General features: G+C 43.2%; 1 protein-coding gene across 2 annotated transcripts in view; it reads left to right on the forward strand.

Annotated features, from left to right (window-relative positions):
* Positions 1 to 21,658, forward strand: part of add3a (adducin 3 (gamma) a) — a 134,582-nt gene that overhangs the window by 38,497 nt on the left and 74,427 nt on the right. The window contains exon 1 of one of the 2 annotated variants that reach the window (XM_080722194.1): positions 12,635 to 12,930. The exons of the other annotated variant lie outside the window; for it this stretch is intronic. The gene's annotated coding sequence lies outside the window, so the exon portion shown is untranslated. Of the gene's footprint in view, positions 1 to 12,634; positions 12,931 to 21,658 lie in introns of those variants that run through there. 2 annotated transcript variants of the gene reach the window in all.

Below are 21,658 nucleotides of genomic sequence, written 5' to 3' on the forward strand. Positions count from 1 at the left end.
TCTTCCCTTGAGGCTGCCACCTTGTGGGTCAAAAGTGCCGATCCAAAAACACAGAGTGACATCATATAATCAGCCCCTCCCCTTTTACCATTCAACCAACACTGTGGGTGTGGCTAACTTCAGCTGGGTTACCACCCACCATGACAACCAGCCATATTTAAAACTGGTGGGTGTGGCCACATAAAACCTAATTTTAACTCTTTCTGTAGACTTTTTTTGGAAAAGAAATCTTCCTCCTAGTATAACCCATTAAGGGGCTTACAGTACATGTACAGTATGTTGCAACATATTTGTTTTTGTAGGCTAAATTCTGATTTAGGCCTAACTATAGGTTAGGCCTAAATGGGATAATCATAATACCTGATAATCATGTTTTTTTTGGGGGGGGGAATCATGGCACCCCATCTTTAAGGGAGACAGCCGGTTACAACCGGTACAAGGGGTACTGGGTGGGGAATGTATTTCCAGCTTGCTTCGTTCCCGAGTAGGCCGGTGCCCGGTCCAGGTTATTAAATGAACCATAGCGTCCTGATTCTGGTTATGTCAGAGTAGGGGAACATTAGGGCGAAAATTGGCAAACCGTAAGTGTAACTAGCCGTAGCCGAACTATAAGCTCACAACATGTCGCAATGCAACGTCTAATGAGCTATTGATTGGCTATGTTCGAGAAAGAGATGTGTTTTAGAAGGGGAAAATGTGGGAGTGGGCAAAGTATAGACTCCTGGTAGAACCCGGTTAAGGAAAATATTGTATGGTTTAATGGTTACGGTATGAATCGTTCATTTATTAAATATTGTATGGTTTAATGGTTACGGTATGAATCGCTCATTAATTAAATATTGTATGGTTTAATGGTTACGGTATGAATCGTTCATTAATTAAATATTGTATGGTTTAATGGTTACGGTATGAATCGTTCATTGATTTACAGACTCGGCTTTGCATTGTCTGGCACTAAATTGTTATCAATAGTGTACAAAGCATTGCATACATCCAGGTCAGCAACAACTATCTAGTTTGTACTAGATAGTTTGTACAGTAAATGCATGAGCTTCTTTGTCCGTTTGTGACTGAAGGGACAACGTAACCATGGAAACCAACACAACTAGATCAAGTGATATTATTGTTTCTTTTTTCTTTTTTTGTGTTGACCTGAGGTGTGTTTGGCATCCTGTCGCCAACAGTGAGTAAAAGGTGTGTGCGTGCGTGGCTGCGTGCGTGCCTGCATGCGTGTGTGTAGGATAGTTGTTCTTGTGCATCTGTGCTTTTCTGCATGTGAAGAGATTCGATATGCTTGCTACCTAGGCAGAATGCTGTGATTGCTATCAGAACTTGTGGCGGTGTGCAGAGTAGACTGCAGATATAATGCTTTGTTGGGAACCGACCCAGGGCACTGTCGTTACACAAAGAGACGCCATGCAAACAATGTACATCAGCTATGAGAAAAAAAAGTGAACCCCGGGACTACATCAGGGGCATTGTTGATTATAATGCCACAGTTCACACCTTAGCTTCCCACAACAGCCACGGGGAGTTCTTTGACAATGTGTTTTGATCATATAATCCATCGATTTGTCTATCTTCAGGAAAGGTTGAGGCACGTATGAAAATGGATAACGGAGGTATCCTTCTGTATTGTGATGACAATAGTTGCTCAAAGCTATAGGTTAACGATGTTAATGACAGTTAAGAGTCAGAGGCAGGCATTGACACTAAGGCTTGCCCACCTGCCCCCGGCAGGTAAAATAAAACTTTCAGGCAGGTGAAGTTTGCTTTCAGTTTGAGAGGGGACGCAACACAAGATATCTATCTAAACACCAGAGTGCCAGAGTACTCTGTCTTCTGGTCTGTGGAATGTACAGTAAAATACAAGCACGGTTTACCTTTAATGTGCTGTTTTTACTGTTGCTACACTTACAAATATAAAATAGGTGTGAAACCAAAGTCATATTTAATCATAGAGGTATTTGGATAAACAATTAGGGATTACATTTTTTTAATCGCACAGCCAGAAAATAAGTGTAAATTGAACTGTAATTCAAATTTTACCTATCATTTTATAAAGGACGATTTAATTTTTGGGCCAGTGGGCATGACGTTTGGGCAAGTAGAACATGACCTGTACTTGTCCGACGGGCAAGTGCCCCTGATACATTAGGGTCAACCCCTGCAGAGGCATTTTACCAATTCATTGTTTTGGTACACTGGGTGTATGGTAAGCGTAAGCACAACATTGTGTCGGACAGTTCTTTGGCAATGCCTAGTCGTGTCTGTTCATAAAGTTATAATTACTGTGTTGCTGAAGTGTCTGCAAGAGGGGATATCATTGCGTGGCTCAAGTACTTAATCATATGCTGAAATCCTGCATCCTTCCTCCACAGCTGCATAGTCCTGCTTTTGCCATAAACCCCAAATTGCTTTAGTTGCAGAATGGAGTTCACCCTCTGTCTGATTCTGCATGCAGATGCTGTTTAAATGCTACGCATTTCCTACCAGACTCTCCTCCTTGCACGTACATAGGGATAATGTCTTTAAAAAAATGGGTCATCGTCAAGGTACTGTAAGTTAAATGTGTTGCGGTGCTTGTACACAAGTCACCATTTTATCCACCACTATTGGTTTTCGCCACCGTCATTTAACGCTAAATCCACCTCCTCCTGTATCCAATTATGTTGGTGGATCCTCAATGTGTACTTCGTGTTGTCCACTTACCAATTTCAAGACTGACTGACATCAAGACTTCATACTTCAGCCGTGCAAACTGAGAAGTTTCATATGGGTTATTTGCACAATTATGGAGTTTTATGTGAATAACTTAAAAGCTTGTAATCCTACAGGCTGCAGCCCCTACAGTAATGCGTGCCTTTGAGAGACATGGTGACAGTCTGAAAATTCCAAATAGAACTAGCGAACATGTTTTTGTTTTTTTAATTTATGTTCTCAACACACTATAATCTTGAACTTGAACCATGGGCAGGTACTGTATACCCTGGAAACTGGGTCAATCGGAGTTAACTGTTGCATGTGTTAAACAATGGCAATGGCTTTATTGTCTTTTATACTTTAACTAACTAGTAGCCATAAAACCTTTTGTTTCATTTTCCGGCATCCATATTCGGGTGAAGAAGCACTGTGTAAACACCATTGAACTTGACCTGCAGTTGTACATTTCGCTCGAGTATCTTTAGGGCAATTACTTCTCTTTGTTGTTGGTCATCTGAACTTGCCCCAGGGCTCATTTCATCCTTCTGGGCAGAGGAAGGGAAGAGAGTAATGATGGCTCCTGAACAAACAAGACTTTTTTCGTGCCTCGCTCTCCACAGCCTCAAGTGAACTCTGTTGTCTCTCTACCTGAGCCTCGAGGCATAGGCCCGGTCATGCTTCAGCGCTATGTAATGACTGTTGTGTCTGTCTGTGGATGTATAGCCTATACGTTTGTGTGCAGATTTATGGGTTGTGTGTGTGTGTGTGTGTGTGTGTGTGTGTGTGTGTGTGTGTGTGTGTGTGTGTGTGTGTGTGTGTGTGTGTGTGTGTGTGTGTGTGTGTGTGTGTGTGTGTGTGTGTGTGTGTGTGTGTGTGTGTGTGTGTGTGTGTGTGTGTGTTAGGGATGGGACGATATGAACATTTCATATCACGATTATTGTGACAAAAGAAATCGATATTTGCTTGTAGATCGGCTATTATTTGGTAAAGACATTTGATAGAGTGAAAAAAAGACTTACTGTATATTATAAGTACCTTTTACCAATTATAGAGGGTTTAAGTGGTATATGCACTCGGCAAATAAATCCCCCAATTTATCCCAGTGCATGATGGAGGACGATATCACGATATCACGATAAATTAAATCACGATATCACGATAAACGATAATATCGTGTATCGTCCCATCCCTAGTGTGTATGTGTGTGTGTGTGTGTGTGTTTGTGTTCTTTCCGATAATGAGTCCATTTCTCAAACATTGACAGCTTTGTTCAGATCCCTATAGAAGTGAACCTAAGCGCATACTCATTATGTTATTCATTAGCTCCTCTCTAAATACCTCTTTACCCCTCAAACATGGATTAATGGCTACTTATGATCACAACCCTACAATCGCAAAACGACCAAATAGACATGGGAGTGACCGAATTAGGTGTGTGCGTGCGTAAGTGAATGCCCACATACAGTATGTGTTTGAACAGTAGGCGACATACTGCTCTGTACGTTAACCTTTAAGGCCAATGCAGGTTAAATGTGTTACCAATGTTCTGTATGTAATAGCGCCCGCTAGGCCGCTACCATGACATTCATTGTCATGGGAACTGACTGTTGACAAGAAGACACCAAGGGCACCGCAAACCAGGCTGTAAAAATTAGTCACCCGTTTCATTATCCTAAAGACTATTTTTGTCATTAATTATTTCCGGGATTCAGTGGGTGGAATATTGTGTGCATGGTGGACTGAACTTGAACTTGGAACAGGCTTCCTGCTACAGAACTGTCTGTCTGACCACTGGACTATCCCATTGCCAACTTTTGTGTCAGTACAGTTCATAAGCAAGCGTTCTCATATTCCTGCATGTTGTATGAGCTGTGTCTTAATATTATTACTTATTTTCTATACAGTGTATGAGGAACCAGAATGAAAGTGATGTTGCTCTTATGTACACAAGATGTAACAATAAGAGACCTTGACCCTTATGCAGCCCTCATAAACTTGAAGGGAAGGCTTTGTAAATGTCAACACCAAGACAGTTTGAAATGCTTTAAGTTAAGATAAAACAGCATACTAAGAGATTAAAATTACAGTGCAACTCAAGAATCAAAAACTTAAATGAAAACTAAAAGCGAAAGAACACTGAATAATTTAAGTTTTGATTTAAAACAGCTGCTGTTTTCTTCAGATTCTTCAGAGTTTGTTTCAGATATGTGCTGCATAAAAACTCAACACTGATTCTCTATGTTCAGTTTTATTTCTGGGGACACAAAGAGAGATCAGGATGGCTCATGATGATGAATCACAAGATCAAAAAATGTGTTTTTGCCCTAAACCATTCAGACTGAAGCTGTTATCTCATACAGTATCTGAGGTGGGAGAGGTCGAAAACAAAAATTTGTGGAACTTTTTTTTAAATTATTATTCCAGTGGCGTGGCCTTAAAACACATTTAATCCAGAATGTTTTGTATTATCTTAGGCATTACCACGTCTGTCATTCGACTCATTCCCCTGTGACGTCTCTCTAGCAGCCGAGGAGGCCATTTTGTTGTTCTAGCTAAAGGGACACCGGTCCCAGTGATGAGGTCAAGTGTTTGCATTCCTGAACGGTTTGCTATCGGCTAACATACTCCATCCACTGCTGTTACAGCTTGGCATTTGATGGGAAATGCTGAGTGAACGCTGATAGCAGGGTTTTGCAGTAAATGCAGGGGCGTCAATTGGGTATGGCAGGGGTATGCAGCTGCCATACCCTGGGTCCAGGGGGGAAGATAAATGTTACTTCTAAATATAAATCCATGAATGTCTCTTTGTCTATCTGTGCTGGTTATTTTGTTGTTAAATTACAGTAAAATAACTACAAATGCAAAACTTTACAAAATGGTCACTTTAACAAAGTAATATATTCTCCACACTTGTATTCTCCCCATCTCCCCAAAATCGTATATTCCCAGGTTCCGCAGGTCAGCTGCACAGGTGCAATGCATTATTGTTAATTGTGGCACGTTTACTAACATGCCAAGTTTAGCTGCACTTGAACAACCCATTCGAGGCTGCCATATCCAGGGGGAAAAAATGTACTTCTTAAAATAAATGTATCATGCCTGTTGCTAAGGTATGGCAACATGACTGGTGTCTTTGCGCGCGCGTGCAAGACACCAGTCATGTTGCCAAACCTTAGCTTTTTCTGAACTGACGCCACTGAGTAAATGGATACCATGAGTGTAGATGGTGGAGCAGGCCGCCCAGCTTTTCCCCGCGTACAATGTTTTTGTTACTGACCATATCATCGCGCGGGTCAGTAAGAGGCTGATTTTAAAACAGAGGGATGGGCTTGCAGCTTGGTGTGCAAGAGAGTCATTATTCAGTTCGCCCGGCTTGAAATAGTTGCTTGAAAGTTGAAAGTTTGTTTATTTGACAGGGACCGTACTCATTAATCGACATGTCAGTTTTCACTTCAATGTAAATGAGCCAGAGTTAGCCGTAGGCTAATTTTCATCTGTAGTCCCTGGACCCCCCTTGGTGGTGATCAACCCCCCCAATCCAACCCTTGATGCTGAGTGCCAAGCAGGGAGGCATTGGGTCCCATTTTTATAGTCTTTGGTATGACCCGGCCGGGGAATTGAACCCCCGACCTCCCAGTCTCAGGGCGGACACTCTAACCACAAGGCCACTGAGCTTGGAGACCACGGATTACAAAACACGCATTCAGATGTTTCCGTTTAGTTTTTTCAGACTGTCTTGAGTTGTGTCACAGGGGCACAGTGGAGGATGAGTAATCACAGAAGTCATTGTTTTAAAGAGAGCGTGATTAGTTATCATTATAGGAGATAAGACTTGCATAGTGTTTATCAAGAAATGCCTGATATAGTTGCTTAGAAACGATACTGTGAGGGCGACTGTAGCAGGAAAAGGGTTTGAAAGAGCGCCGGCGGGGTCGTCGCAACGACGGATCATGTGAATTGAACCCCACAGGAAGGGGCGGAACATTCAGCCAAAATAGCAGATCTGCAAGCATCGCATTGTGAGCTTGTTGTCTGGCCCTGTTACAGATTTTGTCCAAAAATCATGCAGATCGGTACACAGTATCTCTGTAGCCATTAAACGAAACGGGTATTTCTTACATAGATGCTCCTACATATTATCATGCAAGCACCAGTTAAAGTTACTTTCCATCCCTCATATACTGTGTGCACAGTGCACATCCCATAACCCACACACTGCACATCATTTCGGAGCTCATATCTTTGAACGGGTAAGGGCTAGTTTAGTTTAAAGCGAAAACAGGAGAGGGTCGAGTATGGAGACCTGGGGGACTCTGGTCAAATAAGTATAGGGTTTGAGTGGTTACGTCTTGTTTAGTTTTGTGAGTAAAGTGAATTTCTTAAGATTTACACTGATTGACTGCATCTGCAACATAGATCGCTTTCATCATGGATTTAGACCTATGCAATCGTTAAATGAAACTGAGACAAATAGGCACGACTTGAATTAACCCTATTATTATGTATTATACCATACAGTTAGAGTAACTACTGTATTTAGAAGTCATCAGAAACCCAAACAAGCAGCACCGCTGGTAAGATTCTGTAGTAGATTTGTGGCGTGTTCAGCAGTTTCAGCCGTGGGTATTGTGTTGTGTCGGGGGGGCATTGGGTGCATTTCTTTTCCCCCTGACTCAGGCCTGGCAGTGCCAGCTTGTGTTTGTGATAGAGGGGGACTAAAGTGCTGAGTGATATACTGACCTCTCAGTCTGAATTACCATGGGGAACCATTCCCTCTCTCTCTCTCTCCCTCTCTCTGTGCCACTCCTTACTGGGTATATTCTCTGCACTGCAGATGCAGATTATCGTCGGGCAGAAACCTTGTATCTCCAAGTTTCAAATTGGTACGCTTTTTTCGTAATGTAAAGCCCTGCTTCATCATACAAGACTGTCGCACAAAACTAGTGACAATAGCAGATCTACAAGCACACAACGCCTCGCGGTGCGAGGCGTTGTGTGCTTGTAGATCGGCTGTTTTCACTAGTTTAAATCATTTTAAAAAATATAAATACAAATGAATGGTTTTGGACATACACGGTTTCCACCCGACAACAACGTTATGAATGCTGTCTGCAGAAATGAGAAAGGGTACCGTATTGCAAAACATACCGAAAAGATTACAGCATGCAGAGATTATACTGTATTGCCTTGCAGCCTGAATACACATTCGAGACTGAGCATTAAAATGAAGATGTGTGTTACAGCTTCATCCAGCTGATGGCTGCTCAGATGGCTTTAATGAGCTGTTATGGGTTATTAGGTGTTTAGTAGCTCAGGGACATGGGCAAGCCGAGTGACTCGTGACGTGAGGTCGAGAAATGTGTTCTGATTCTGAGGATTTACACCCAGCGTGGTTCAGTGCAGTTGTTGTTAATAAAATATAACCACAGTTCTATTTTTTTTTATAGTAATGCAGCTTTGAAGCCATGAAGAAAAACAGGCCATTCCAGAGAGGAGCAGCACAGTCTAACATTATGTTGCATAAGAGTACAGTACATGTGATGGGGTAAGCCATGACATCTGGCAATGTACACATTTACATGTGATGGCAATTTAGACAGACACATGGCCTCCTTGATGTAGCTAGAGGCAGGCCAGGCGTGTGCGTGCGCGTGTGTGTGTGTGTGTGTGTGTGTGTGTGTGTGTGTGTGTGCACGCGCAATGCATTTGGCTGTTAACAGGATCACTATAGTCCATCCTGTGCCATTAAGATGAGGTACCTACCTACTGTGTATGTGCATACATGTGTGTGTGTGTGTGTGTGGGGGGATGTGCACGCTCCCTCTCTGTAAAATGGAATCACATTAGTGTATGTGATTAAATGCCAAGTGACTGTACAGCCGATATTACAGCAGTCATTATTTAAAATTGATTACGCTCCTCATAATGGAACGCCACTATCAGCAACACACATGCACGCGCGTGTACTGTATACACACACACAACCTGTAAATCACCCACACACTCCTAAATCTGACACACTTGTGACTACATGTAGATGGGTTATCATGAAGCATCATGTAGGCATATGTTTCCTATTGTCAAGTCTCTTCCCGTCACATAAAAAAAAAGTTTGTGAATGGTAAAACATTTACATTCACTTAATCTAACATTATTCAGAATGTAATGCTATATTAGCCTCAAGATTTCACAAGTGTTCCACAAGAGACTGATAATTATTATTCCTTTTCTCCCTGTCTGGGGGGGGGGGGGGGGGGGAGCACGACACATTGTTGTCCTGTTCCTATTTTTCTTTCTCTATTCTTATGACAATGTGTTTGCAACTGTGAAACATTGACAGCTTGTACGTAAAAGGATGTCACCCACTCTGTTACACCTGTAAGCTTCTGATGTGATGATAGACCTGAAGGTGAAGCTCCTTGCATGGCATTGAACCCTGTCCCAGTGTTGACCTTATTAGCCTCTGGCTGCTGTAGGTTCACCTCCGAGGCGTTAACGACGTGTCAACGTCTCATTCACGGAGGCCACTTCCTTTGAACAAGGTGTTACATGTGTTACGTGCCACTGAAAGGCATGTGTCACATACCTACACACTGGTCCTAAGGCAACACACGTCACATACATGTAAAAGCTTTGTTATGCGACCAGAGAAGCCCAATTCTAACCCACATTGTTCCGCACAGGGACATGCAGAGAATCTTAGAGAGGCAGGGGCTGAAATTTCTAAAAGGGCCTTTTGGTGGAAATATCGAGAACAGCAGACCTCCAAGCTCACAACGTGTCGTGCTGCAACGCTTTGTGAGCTTGGAGGTCAGCTATTTTTGGTGCATGATACACCACTGAACTAAGCATTATCAAGTCAATACTGGAGATAAGGCGTACGGAATGGATTTCTACACAGAGAGGGCAATTTTTTCAACACAAGATGCTGTGTTCAAGTTCAGGAGAGTTTGGACAAGACAATTCTCTTGAATACTGCTTGAGATATGGCATGGAAAGAGGGCATTTGCATTTCTTTCGCCATTGTAAAAACTGCATTCATGGTCTGGAGAGGGTACTTTTTACAGACAGGTAAAAGGGCAGGGGCTCAAGCCCCCTTTGATGCCTATGTGTGCACGTGCCTGGTTCCGCAATTTGCCCAGATGTGGCATTTTTTCCCTTGCTTTCTTACTTTTCTTCTGTGTTGTCGACAACGCTGGTCAAACGCTGTCGGCAAGCGGCCACAACTTCCTCGTTGTTGGTGGTTTTGTTTTTACCGCTCGAGTGGTAAACCAGATTTGAGTGTTATTGGCTATTGAAGTGGTCGTGTGTCCGTGAGAGTTGAGACGAGACAGCGCAAGAGTCCAGGCTGCTGCAGGGGACCGTCGTTGTTTTGTTTGTGTCCCTCCTTTCATGCATCTATTTATTTATCAAAACCAGCTGTTTAGTTTACGTCTACAGTGGTTTTCAACCCTTTTCATATGAACATACATTATTTATTCGGCATTTGAGCCACCGACCACCATTTTATGCGATTTTGCCTCTCAGACCCAAAACTTTAGAATATTTTGTTGTCGTTGGATAAGATTTTGTCCCCAATTCCATGCTGTATTGATGTGGTACCAATAGGAGAGATCAGTATAACAATTCTTCTACATTCTCTGATTGTGTAGACTAAATTAAGTAATGCAGACGTTTAACAATAATTCAACTATTGAGAGCGTGAAATGAAACCAAATGGACCCGTAAGGACCAGTCATTTTTCGCTCTCAAGAGTTAAAGATCTATAAATCTCCATTTATATGGGAACCACCTGGAACCCCCTCAAGGACCACTGGTGGTCCCCGGACCACTGGTTGAAAACCACTGGTCTAGTCGAACACAGTCATGGCAGTGGTAAAGCCAACATAAGAGTGGACATAATACTCATTTATAACTGCACACCGTCACATACTGTAGGTGCATGCGATACATATAGACACACCAAACTTTATTGATCCCACAAGGGAACTTCAGTTGTCATGGTTGAGCCGCAGTGCTATGAATTATGAAACACAGGACAGTTACAGAAACAGTTTTTAACTAGTTGTAGCATTGCGTACCTGTTCTACATTGTGCATACTGTTGTACTACTATGCTTATTTTTTCAAATGTTTGGAGCATTAATGATCAAGTCAAGTCATTTAGGTAATCATCAGTATCCAATAGCATTTACAATGCTCTTTTTTTTATTCACTGGCCATTAGCCAAAATCCGACGTGAATTAACCTTCTAGTTGCTCTTCCTGTACACTACATGAAATGGATGTGATTTCTCCCTGGGCCGTACACCTTTAAGAAATCTCTCTCTTGTCTCACTCTCTCATGTTGCTCACACCTATACAATTTGAACAACAAAACTGCAATCGGATATGTTGTAAAAAGAGATCCACATGTAAATATGCTTACAGGAAGACGCAGCACATGTTGAAAGACAAACAGACCATCCATCATGACCTGGATAGCAGGTTGTTGACAGCAAGCTGGCTTCCTGGACGCTGTTCTTCTTGATACTCAAAGAAGAACCGGCCGACTGGAGCTGTGCCAGGCTTGAGGAGATGTGGCAATACACGTTTTATTAGACTCTTGCTTCTGTGGCTTTGGTTGTTTGGTGCCCATCTTTGCACCAAGCACTGCTTATCAAGCTTTTATTTTAGTTTCACTCTGGGACGGCCTGGGTGGACGGCAGTAGCATGGTTCTATCTATGGGATCTGTAGTCGAAGTCCGATAGCCCAGTGGGTGGAAATACGAGCATGGGGCTAGTGTTTAGTTACTTCTATCTGGCTACTTCATTTTGTTGCTCATCAATAGTCTTTTATTTTTGCTACAATTTTGAGGAGACGACACCAAATAATGTTTACTCTTATGGGTAACACTTTACTTGAAGTTCGCCTCTACCTTAACTGGGCTAGTTATAAAGTGTCTTTATTATAGGTTGTTATGTATAACTATAAACATTTATAACGAGTGCTATGCAGCACTATAAGTGCTTTATAATTTACCTGGTAGTTATATACAGTATATGTGCTGTTCCACTGAGTGTATAATGCATTATGACCAACACTCATCACACGTTATAAACGTTGTTATAAGTTGTCATACATGGTTATAAGCATTTGTAACACGTGTTATAATGCCCTATAAGTGTATTATAATGCATTACAAAGTTAAAATATGGTTATTTTGGGGGCCGCAGCCTGACAAGGTTGAGAACCACTGGTGTACATGAGTACACTACTGCTGCACACACCCCTCCCATACAACATTGACCTTTAATACAGATGCCTGGGGGTTGGGGGTGGGTAGGGGCTGGGGGGAGGGGGTTGAATGGGAGATGTAATGAAAGAGGGGGAGCAGAGGCTGAGGTGTGGAATGTGGGAGAGAGACAAAAAGAAAGTGAGCTTGGATAAAAGAAGAGAAGTTGAAAAAGGAGCGAGAAGAGAGGGTGCAATAAGGGAACTAGCCGGAAAGCACATGAAAGAGAGAGTGAGAGAGAGAGAAGGCTAGGGAGGAGGAGGGGTGGTGAGCGTGTGTGTGTGAGCCTGAGCTCTGATTGGTCTAGCTGTGTGTGTGTGTGTGTGTGTGTGTGTGTGTGTGTGTGTGTGTGTGTGTGTGTGTGTGTGTGTGTGTGTGTGTGTGTGTGTGTGTGTGTGTGTGTGTGTGTGTGTGTGTGTGTGTGCTTACTGCCAGTGGGCGGGTGGGTGGGGCGGGGATTAAACCAATGTCACGTGGTCGCTTTAGCTCCTTTTCCACACACACACACACACACACACACACACACATTTGCTAAGAACACACACACACACACACACACACACACTCTCGCAGACACTCACAGCTGTTGATATCTCTCAGTGGTTATCGGCCGGGGCAGCCAACAAGGCAGTACACACACACAACCAGGGGAGAAAGGACGTCTGTTTTTTCTACCGGCAGCCACAGAACCAAAGAGGATATACTAGAAATATATCCGTACAGAACTGAAGGGAGAAGTGGACCAACTGGTTTTCTTTATTGCCGTTGCGTGTGGCTCTTTCATATTCCTCTGCCACCTTCTCCTCTCACTTCCCCGGCGTTCCGTATGGGAGACTGACTGTGGCGGAATTTAAGTGCGGGACTCAGTAGAGTGGAGAGAGATATATAGACATGTGTTTTGACTCTGCTGCCTACTACTGCCTGCTCTGTCACTGACTAACGAGGAAATACAAGGTTGGTTGGTCTCCAGTTATTTGATTGCGTGTATGGGAATGGTTGTTGTGTTATTTGCGGGCTGGTTGTTATCTGATTATTTGGGTGGTTGGTTTGGCAGCTGCAAGCGGCTCCTTTTTTTCTCCCTTAGGATTTCATGTTTACACTTGACACACAAACCGACTTCTCTTTGAATGGGAGATCACTGTTTTCCTACTTTATTTATAGTTAAGATATGATCTCAAATAACGTCTTGTATTGTTGGGGAATTCCATCTTTGAATGGGTGACTGCCTGGGCAGTGGGCACACGTACACCTCTCATACACACACTTTCACACATAAACACATGCTGGGTCCACACTGTCGAGCACTGGCCAGAAAGGCTTGGCTCTATGTACTCAGTGTTGACCACAGGTGAGGTGGGATTTAGTTATTAGCCCTGTTGTACAACAAACAACAGTGGTTATAAAGTGCATGTGACCAATACAAGAAAAGACAACCTTGAAAATAAGCAACAATATTAGAGGTTAACTTCATATCCCCTCCCAAAACACACATTATGTGCAATTCGTACCAATTAGACCAGTGGTTCTCCTTTATGGGGGTCTAAATTGACCCTTACAAGTCTGTAACTCTGACAGTGTACAAATGGAACAAAATGAACCCTAACGGGTCCACTTGGTTCCATTTGTACACTATCAGCGTTAAGGGGAGACCTTGAAATTTGAAAGTTTGAGAAACACTGAATTAGACAATTGCTTTGACGTTTTAAATGATCATAATAAGAACAAATTGTGTGACTTGCAACCTGCCCAGAAGATCTAAATGGGAGAACTGACAGACGGCCACGTCTACCTACCAGCTATTACACGCTGACAATGTATAAATAGTGAATGTTACGACTATACATGTCATAGTAAATCCTCTGGTACAGTATATCTCGAAGCTACACTTTCAGCCTGCGCTCTCTGGTTTCACTGTAAGTTTCACTGCTTCACTCCTGTCTCTGGCACTTGTTTAGACAGGGAACACGCCTCCTTGCGCGCTGGTGCGCGTGTGTGTGGATATAATTAGCCAATGTACAGAATCTTTCCTGGTATTGTTACCGTTGGGTCTGAAAGATGACCCAAAAGGCGCCCTGTGTCTATTTTTAGAAGTGGCAACTAGCAGAGGGGACACAGGCAACCCACGCTTTGAAGCTTCCCCCAGGCATGATACTGTTAGAGATACTATGAGCAGGAGAAATGGACGTGTGGGTGAGTGAGTGTTTGTGTTAGTGTGTCAGGTGTCACGCAGTGTGAAAGACGCGAGACGGAGAGAGCCAGACAGATGTTCAGACAGAAAGAGAAAGTACATGAAGAGAAAGAGTCTCCTTCTTATTAGCCTTGGGAATCCAGGCGTTTACATTGCACCAAAAAAGATGTACCATGTGTGCCCCATAGATTCTGTTACTGGTACTGCCTGCTTCATCACGTTCTAAAAGTATCACACAGACGTTAGCATCAGCTATTTAGGCCACGCAACGCTGTCGCACAGCAAAGTATAGAGAATGGGTTTAAGTGGTTAACCTATACAGCAGTGGTTCTCAACCTGTGGGTCGGGACCCCCAGGGGTCCCCAGATAATTAACTTAATGTGCAACATTGTTTTCTCACTCAGCAGTAAACAAACCAACATAAAGTTTAAGGGTAAAGAGGGTTTATGCACATTTCTAAAGTGACAATTTAAGGACTTTTAATATCTCTAAAATGACAAATTAACATTGGACAAATTGTCAAATATTAGAGGCAGAAATTGTGCGAGGCGTTGTGAACATGTAGATCGTCTATTTTCACAATATAACCGTGTTATACGAAGTACTCGTCAGGGTGGGGGGTCCCCAGTTAAAATGTGTTTATTTTGGGAAAGTCCCGATCTGGCGAAGCCCGAACTGGCAAACAGGGGAAATGTCCCCTACCGTAGCGATCTGGCGAAAAAACAGTCATCGTTTTATTGTCTTAAACATGGCTCTGTTTTAAGGCATTTTTCGTAGTTATTGAGTGCTTGCGCATTGGTCTCGCCTGTTGCCCGTGGCGTTATTGTAAATGACGCCGCAGCTCCAGGCGGAGCCGCTCGGTTGTCCACGACACTGCAAGCGGCGCGAAGGCCAGCGGACCGGCCGTGCGGCCGGCGGAGCGCCGCGCGAGTTACGAAGCCGTGGTGAATGCAATCGTTATATTTATGCCCAGGCCGTAAGGCCTGGGCAAGCGCACGATAAACGCCCTGTCCAGAAGGATTAAACGAAAAAGACGAAAAATATGCAGAAGGTTTTTTTTTTTCCCTTTTTTTTCGCCAGATCGCTACGGTAGGGGACATTTCCCCTGTTCGCCAGTTCGGGCTTAGCCAAAAAGGTACGTGCCCTGTGTTTTGGGGGTCACAGCCTGAAAAGGTTGAGAACCACTGCTATACAGTATGGGGCGGCCATAGCTGAAGGGAGAGGCGGCCTGGGAAACCGAAGGCACCGGGTTCGTTTCACGGCCCCAGCTATGTGTCGAAGTGTCCATGAACTCACATCTAAAGTACCATTCACACTGAACACTCTAACTATGAAGATAACTATAACCATATCGTTCACCATTGTATTCTTTTTATAGTCGGTGTGAACTCTCCATGCACTTGTATTTTAAAACTATATTTTTATAGTTATAGTGACCAGTGTGAATGGCCCTTTACAGCGATGACTCAAAAGCAACATATTTCGTTGATTTAGTTAATGCTACTACCTGTTTGATTCCAGAGGACACGGAGTCCGCATCAGTCACAGTGTTTGTGACAAACAGATTTGTTTTGTTTCCGTAACCACTAGCATGCTAGCCTGACGCGACACCTTGTAAACAAAGAGTGGTGTTGTGTGGTGTTGAGGAATGGTTCACAGCAGCACCCCCGTAAACAGTTGTTGTGATGAATATTCAGAGAGACAGCCACCTTGCCTGGAGGGCCTGTGAACAGATCAGACAGATGAAGAGTGTGTGTGTGTGTGTGGGGTGGGGGGTGGTGGGGATGGCCAGGGTCACCATAGGTCACAGGGTGAGAGGTTGTTGTGGTCACCTTGCCTCAGGCTGCGGTCACAGACTCGACTAGAGCTCTTCAGCAAACACAGGCTGAGCCGTCTAGCCGACACAAATCACTGGAGTCTATATCCATTACGCTAGTGTTTACTATTTACCACTCTATTTAATTAACATTTGTGAAATGGCTAGTCCTCCTGCGTCATTTGTTTTCCCCGTCCTCGGCAGACCTCTTAAAATGTGCCTGTTCTTGTTTATTAAACTGCCTAAAGAATATTTATCACTGCCCATGACATTTTGTTTTGAAAGTGTTTGGGGAAAAAGACAATGCCAATGCCTGACTGAGTCTGAACTAGGTTGATTTCGACTAAAATGATATTCATGATTAGTTTGCTGAATATTTTGATCATGATTATTGATAAACCATCATTGATTGCAATGATTGCACGTGTTAGCGCGTTGTGCTTATGACTGTCAGTATCTTCGGTCAAATGGTACATGGTGGTGAATGTGGTGGTATTGCGCCTGTGTGGCTCATGACATTGATTGATTCATTGAATATTTTACTGTAGAGCAGTACAAAGAGATAAAAAGACATCAAATTGATGATAAAAAACAAAGGCGTGTCTCCATTGTGGTCCATTAAACATTCAACACTCTGGACAACTGGAGAAAAACAACAGCACAACAGACAATACAAAGTATAGTGTTTTAAGCAGTTCATGATATAACATAGAAAGCATGTGGGTGGCCAGGGATAAGACACATGGAGGATGCCACTCACAAAACTCACAGAAGGAGCAAGCGGAGCTCAAACGCGGGGTACGCCAGCAGAGGAACGGATTTTCGATGAGACCAATTAGTAGTTTGGTGGAGTCATGACTTTAGCACATTTTTAAACTTTAACAGGGACTTTAGAACTTTCAAAGGCTGTTGGTAGAGCATTCCACTGTGTCGTGGCTGCATATTAGGATGCATTCTTAACCTTGAGTGAACTTGAACTTTTACATCATTGGGTTAGGGTTAAATGTATTGATAGAATATTCAATATAGAACCTGAAATTGTGATTTGACATTTGGATCTTTCATTCTACAACAATGTTTTCGATTATCTGTTGCACCCTGATGGATAATTTTGGTAGTTAATATCTATCGTTTGAATTCAATAAATATACAGTATATATTGCCATGCCACCTCCACCCGGAAGTGCCATGTTTCCATGCTTACAGTATGTCACTGCTAGTGGAAAGTTACCAGTCTTGTTATGATCTAAGAACCTATGAACTTGTCCCAGGCCTAACTGTCATGTACTGTATTCTCTTATATACAATGTCTGACCATTTTGTCAGAGAGAGCTCCGACCGTGAAGCGGATTGGATGTGTTTTCTATACTGTTCAACCTTGCCTGTCTCTCTCAAAATATAGTAAATTCCAATTAAACACTCTGGTTTCTCTCATATCTTATTTCTTTGAATAAAGGGAATAATAGTCTTTGCATTTTTCCTATTACACCCTTAATGGAGAGATATGGCACGTGCCAAGGCCGTGCTTGCTGATGTGAGTGAGCAGGGATGGGATGGAGCAGCGGTTTGGGGCGTGCAACAGTGTGTCTGGTCGTGGTTAGGTCATCTTGTCCCCCCCACATTTGGCAGAGACATGAGAAAGAGCCGTAATGCAGGCCTGGCTTGCGGTGTAAACACTGGGGGAGAGATGTGTGCGTCATGTGTGTTTTGTAAATGTGTGGGTGTGTGAGCTGCGTGTGTGTGTGTTGTAACTTTTATGTTGGAGATGCTGCAGCTGTTGCACTCGACCTCGACTGTTCTACCTATCAGCACATTTTATACAGTCTCTCTTGTTTTATCTATCTGCATAGAGTTTGGTTGATTAATAATGGCATTGTTGTGTAATGAAGTGTAGCATAGCCGTGCCTTTTTTACCTTTTCATCCGTTCATCCATCTTGTTTCCACTTATAACCCTATACTTAGTCCAGTGGTTCTCAACCTGTGGGTCGGGACCCCCAGGGGGGTCTCCAAATTATTTTGGGGGGTTCCCAGATGATTAGCTTAATGTGCAACATTGATTTCCCACTCAACAGTAAACAAACCAAGATAAAGTTTAAGTGTAGAGGGGGTATTTATGCACATTTCTAAAGTGACAATTTAAGGACTTTTTAATCTCTCTAAAATGACAATTAAACACTGTCCAAATGTACAAATATTAGAGGCAGAAATTGTGAAAATAGCAGATCTACATGCTCACAACGCGAGGCGTTGTGAGCATGTAGAGCTGCTATTTTCACAATAGAACAGTGTTATACAAAATGTTATGCCTCAGCTCTTAGTGCTCGTCAGGGTGAGGGGTCCCCAGTTAAAATATGATTATTTTGGGGGTTGCGGCCTGAAAAGGTTGAGAACCACTGACTTAGTCGACCAGAGTCCACCACGGGTCTATACTATGGCGGGGGGTGTATGCATTATTGTATGCCAGCTCCTAGTTTCTCTCTACACTAAATATCTTCGGCGAACATAGACATGACCCTTCATGAGCTTGTAGATCAGTTGTTATAGCAGTCAGCCGAATGTTCAAACCAGAAAATGGATATCTCGTGGTCATTTTGTTAGCTTTATTCACCACACCCTTCCACCTGATTATCTTTATTATTAATACCAGGGTAATTCCAGCAGGGATTTTCTCCACACAACAACAGGGGAGTGATAGCCTGTGTTTTCACTTTCACTTCACCAGGCACACAGGCTATCATGGCCAGAGGTGCTGCTGTTTTGTGCTGTCAATGTCATGCACATTAGTGGCATGAGTTGTAATTGGTCTACTTTTGAGGGGACATACTGTTCTGTTCTACATACAGTACAAGACAACACTTTTCATCTTAGGACCCCCAAATTGATATGTATTAGGAACTTCATTTGAAAATAGTTTGTGCCAGGGACCACCATATAAAGAATTCTCTTACCATACTAGGTGGGACTGGGGAGATAACAGTGGTGAGAGTGAAACCTGAATAATACATGAATAATTCTCTCATTAGGCTAACATTTTGCTGGTTAAACAATAGTTTATTTAATAGTTGAATGACATAATTATAAACTGTCCCTCATTTTACAAGGGACCCCCTGGAACCACCTCAAGGGCCTCTGGGGGTCCCCGGACCCCACTTTAAGGATGGCTTGGCCTACGGCCACGCCATAAAAGTCATGTGCATTATGCTTGGTGCAGTAGAGTAGAGGGCACTCAGCCCAAAAACAGACCAGCTGCGAAAGGATAGGCTTTCATGCATTATATTACCTCAGAGCTGACTCTAGTCGTTCGAGGACTTGCATAATACATACCTAAAATGAGTGCCTACAAATAGTGATGGAAATTGGCATCAGCTGTCCCATTAACGCGAATGTTGTATCTATTTCTATATCAGCGTTTCCTTTGCCGCTGTCGTCTCCTGCACTATGCACTATGCAGAACAGAGCTGGCAGGAGGATGAATTCAATATCAGGTTATGTAACGTGCAGCACCACCCAGCTGCCTGCAGTTTAAAGAGTCTCTGGGCTTATTGCGTTTCCATGTAAATCTCAGCTATAGCAGGGACACCAACCACATAAAATAGGGTATTCCTATATGGATTCAGTGGTTTAAGATGGAGCAAATATAGATTTTAGGATTGGCTTCTATCCACAACTTTCCAACATCCCATCGTGCATTGCGCAGAAGGTGTGCGGCTGCTTCTGGTGCCACTGCCGAGTGTGATCTACAAGCTCGCAATGGTTAGATCTGAGACGAGACATGAGCTTGTATGTCTGCTGTTAACCGGAAGTGTCCCGCAGATAATGCTACAGTAAATTCTCATCAAAACAGGTGGATAAACTTGTTGATCTCTAAAGCTCCTCCCTTCCGTCTCAGGTTCATAGGGACCATCTTGTTGGTCATCAGGCGTTGGCTTGATGGTGGCATAACTATTGTGTCCATTGTCACTCCCTGCACATCTGAATGCATGACACCGTCGTACGATGAAATATTTTCTTGAGTTGATTACTCGATCATTCGAAAAATGTATTGATAGAATATTCACTAAGAAGATATCGATAGTTGCAGCCCTAGCCCTACTTTAATTATTTGTCCTCTGAAGAGTATTTGCTAAGCATGAAATGAACGTTGTTTTCCTACACTTGGCTTGCATTCAGATAAGCATCGTAACGAGTCAAACTCGCTCAGCTACAGATTGACAGGTGCAACGGAGGAGACCAAGCGCCTACCGCCCGCTGTCTTGCTCACTTGCAAAGAGAAAATGTAATGGGAAACGTTGCAGTCCGGAAACCTTCATCAGGTTATCTGATCAAGATAACCTGATGAAGGTCTCCGGAAAGAAACATTGTGATTCCCATTAAATTTGTATTTGCAAGTGAACAAGCAGTCTCGTGCAGCCACAGACATGACTGGCCTCCAAGTAGCTCTTTTAGATCAGTTGGCTTTTAGGTGCCTTGCTCAAGAGTAGCTGGGCACTGGGCAAGTATTAGTTGTCCACTATATGTGGTTAAAATGATTATAGCTATATAACAACCTTTTCTGGGGATCCTCTGGTACTGGTGTCAAGAAAGACTTGGATTCGTACGTAAGAGTAAGAAGTGCGGCAGTTAAAACAATAGCTAGTAGCTACTAGACAATAAATAAAGCATAGATTCCTATCTCTAAAGAATATTAATTAACTTTACTTATAGATTGTAGAAAACACTGTGGAGTCAATTTGATGTGGCTGCCGCCGGGAGCTTTCACTTTTCAAGGTAATAGCCTTCACTATAGCTTCATTGTCTCCACCAGCCGAAGGCTGAGGGAGAGTATGTTTTCCCCTCCGTCCGTCCGTGTGTCCGTCCGTCCGTGCGTCCGTGCGTGCGTGCGTGTGTCCTCGCAGTTTGTGTGCAGCTAATCTCAGTCGCCGTTGGCCCGATCGCTGCCAAACTGAGCACACACACTCCCTGGATGCCAATCTAGAACCTCTGCCCCACATTTTTCAAATCAGCCTCATGGTGGCGCTATAACAGGCCGATTTGTGTGGCCTGGTGGAGACCTGTGCTCGGAAGAGCACTGCTTCTAGTTTGTATATTGTGTGCACATAGCCATTTAATCTGATAGATATACACCTCTGGTCAATCACGGAAGGAAGGACGTCTTTTCATGTAAATCTGGATAATCCTAGCAGTCGGTGCATTTGAACAGCAGTGTTGAGACACAGTTGCCTCTGTATGGGTCTTTATAGGCAAGCATGCATGGGGGGTAAGTGGTGAAAACACTGATAGTGTTTAGCACACACTAGTTGTCACCTCTTAATTCCCAACCAAACTTTGCTTTTATTATCAATGAATCATTTCAGAAGTGCTGTTTTACAAGCAGTTTCAACGAGACTGCTAAGAGCATTAGCTGTTCCTTGCATGGGACCTAATGACTCATGCATAATATACAGTATCCATGGCTAGTTGTGTGTGTTTCAGTCTCCTAATCTGAACCATCTTTTTAAGTGGCATTTGACCTGAATGAGCAGCTTACGCATTGCAACGCGGCAAAGCCCAACCCCTCGGCCTCCTCCTTTCCCAGAGTATTGAATCAGCAACAGAAGTGGATGGGAGAAGAAAGTAAGAAAGGAAACGAGAATCAAAGACAGAAATCAGATAGGCTTCCTCCTGCCACAGTAACCTT

This window comes from Nannobrachium achirus (assembly GCF_963921795.1).
Source record: "Nannobrachium achirus genome assembly, chromosome: 3".
Classification (NCBI taxonomy): domain Eukaryota; kingdom Metazoa; phylum Chordata; class Actinopteri; order Myctophiformes; family Myctophidae; genus Nannobrachium; species Nannobrachium achirus.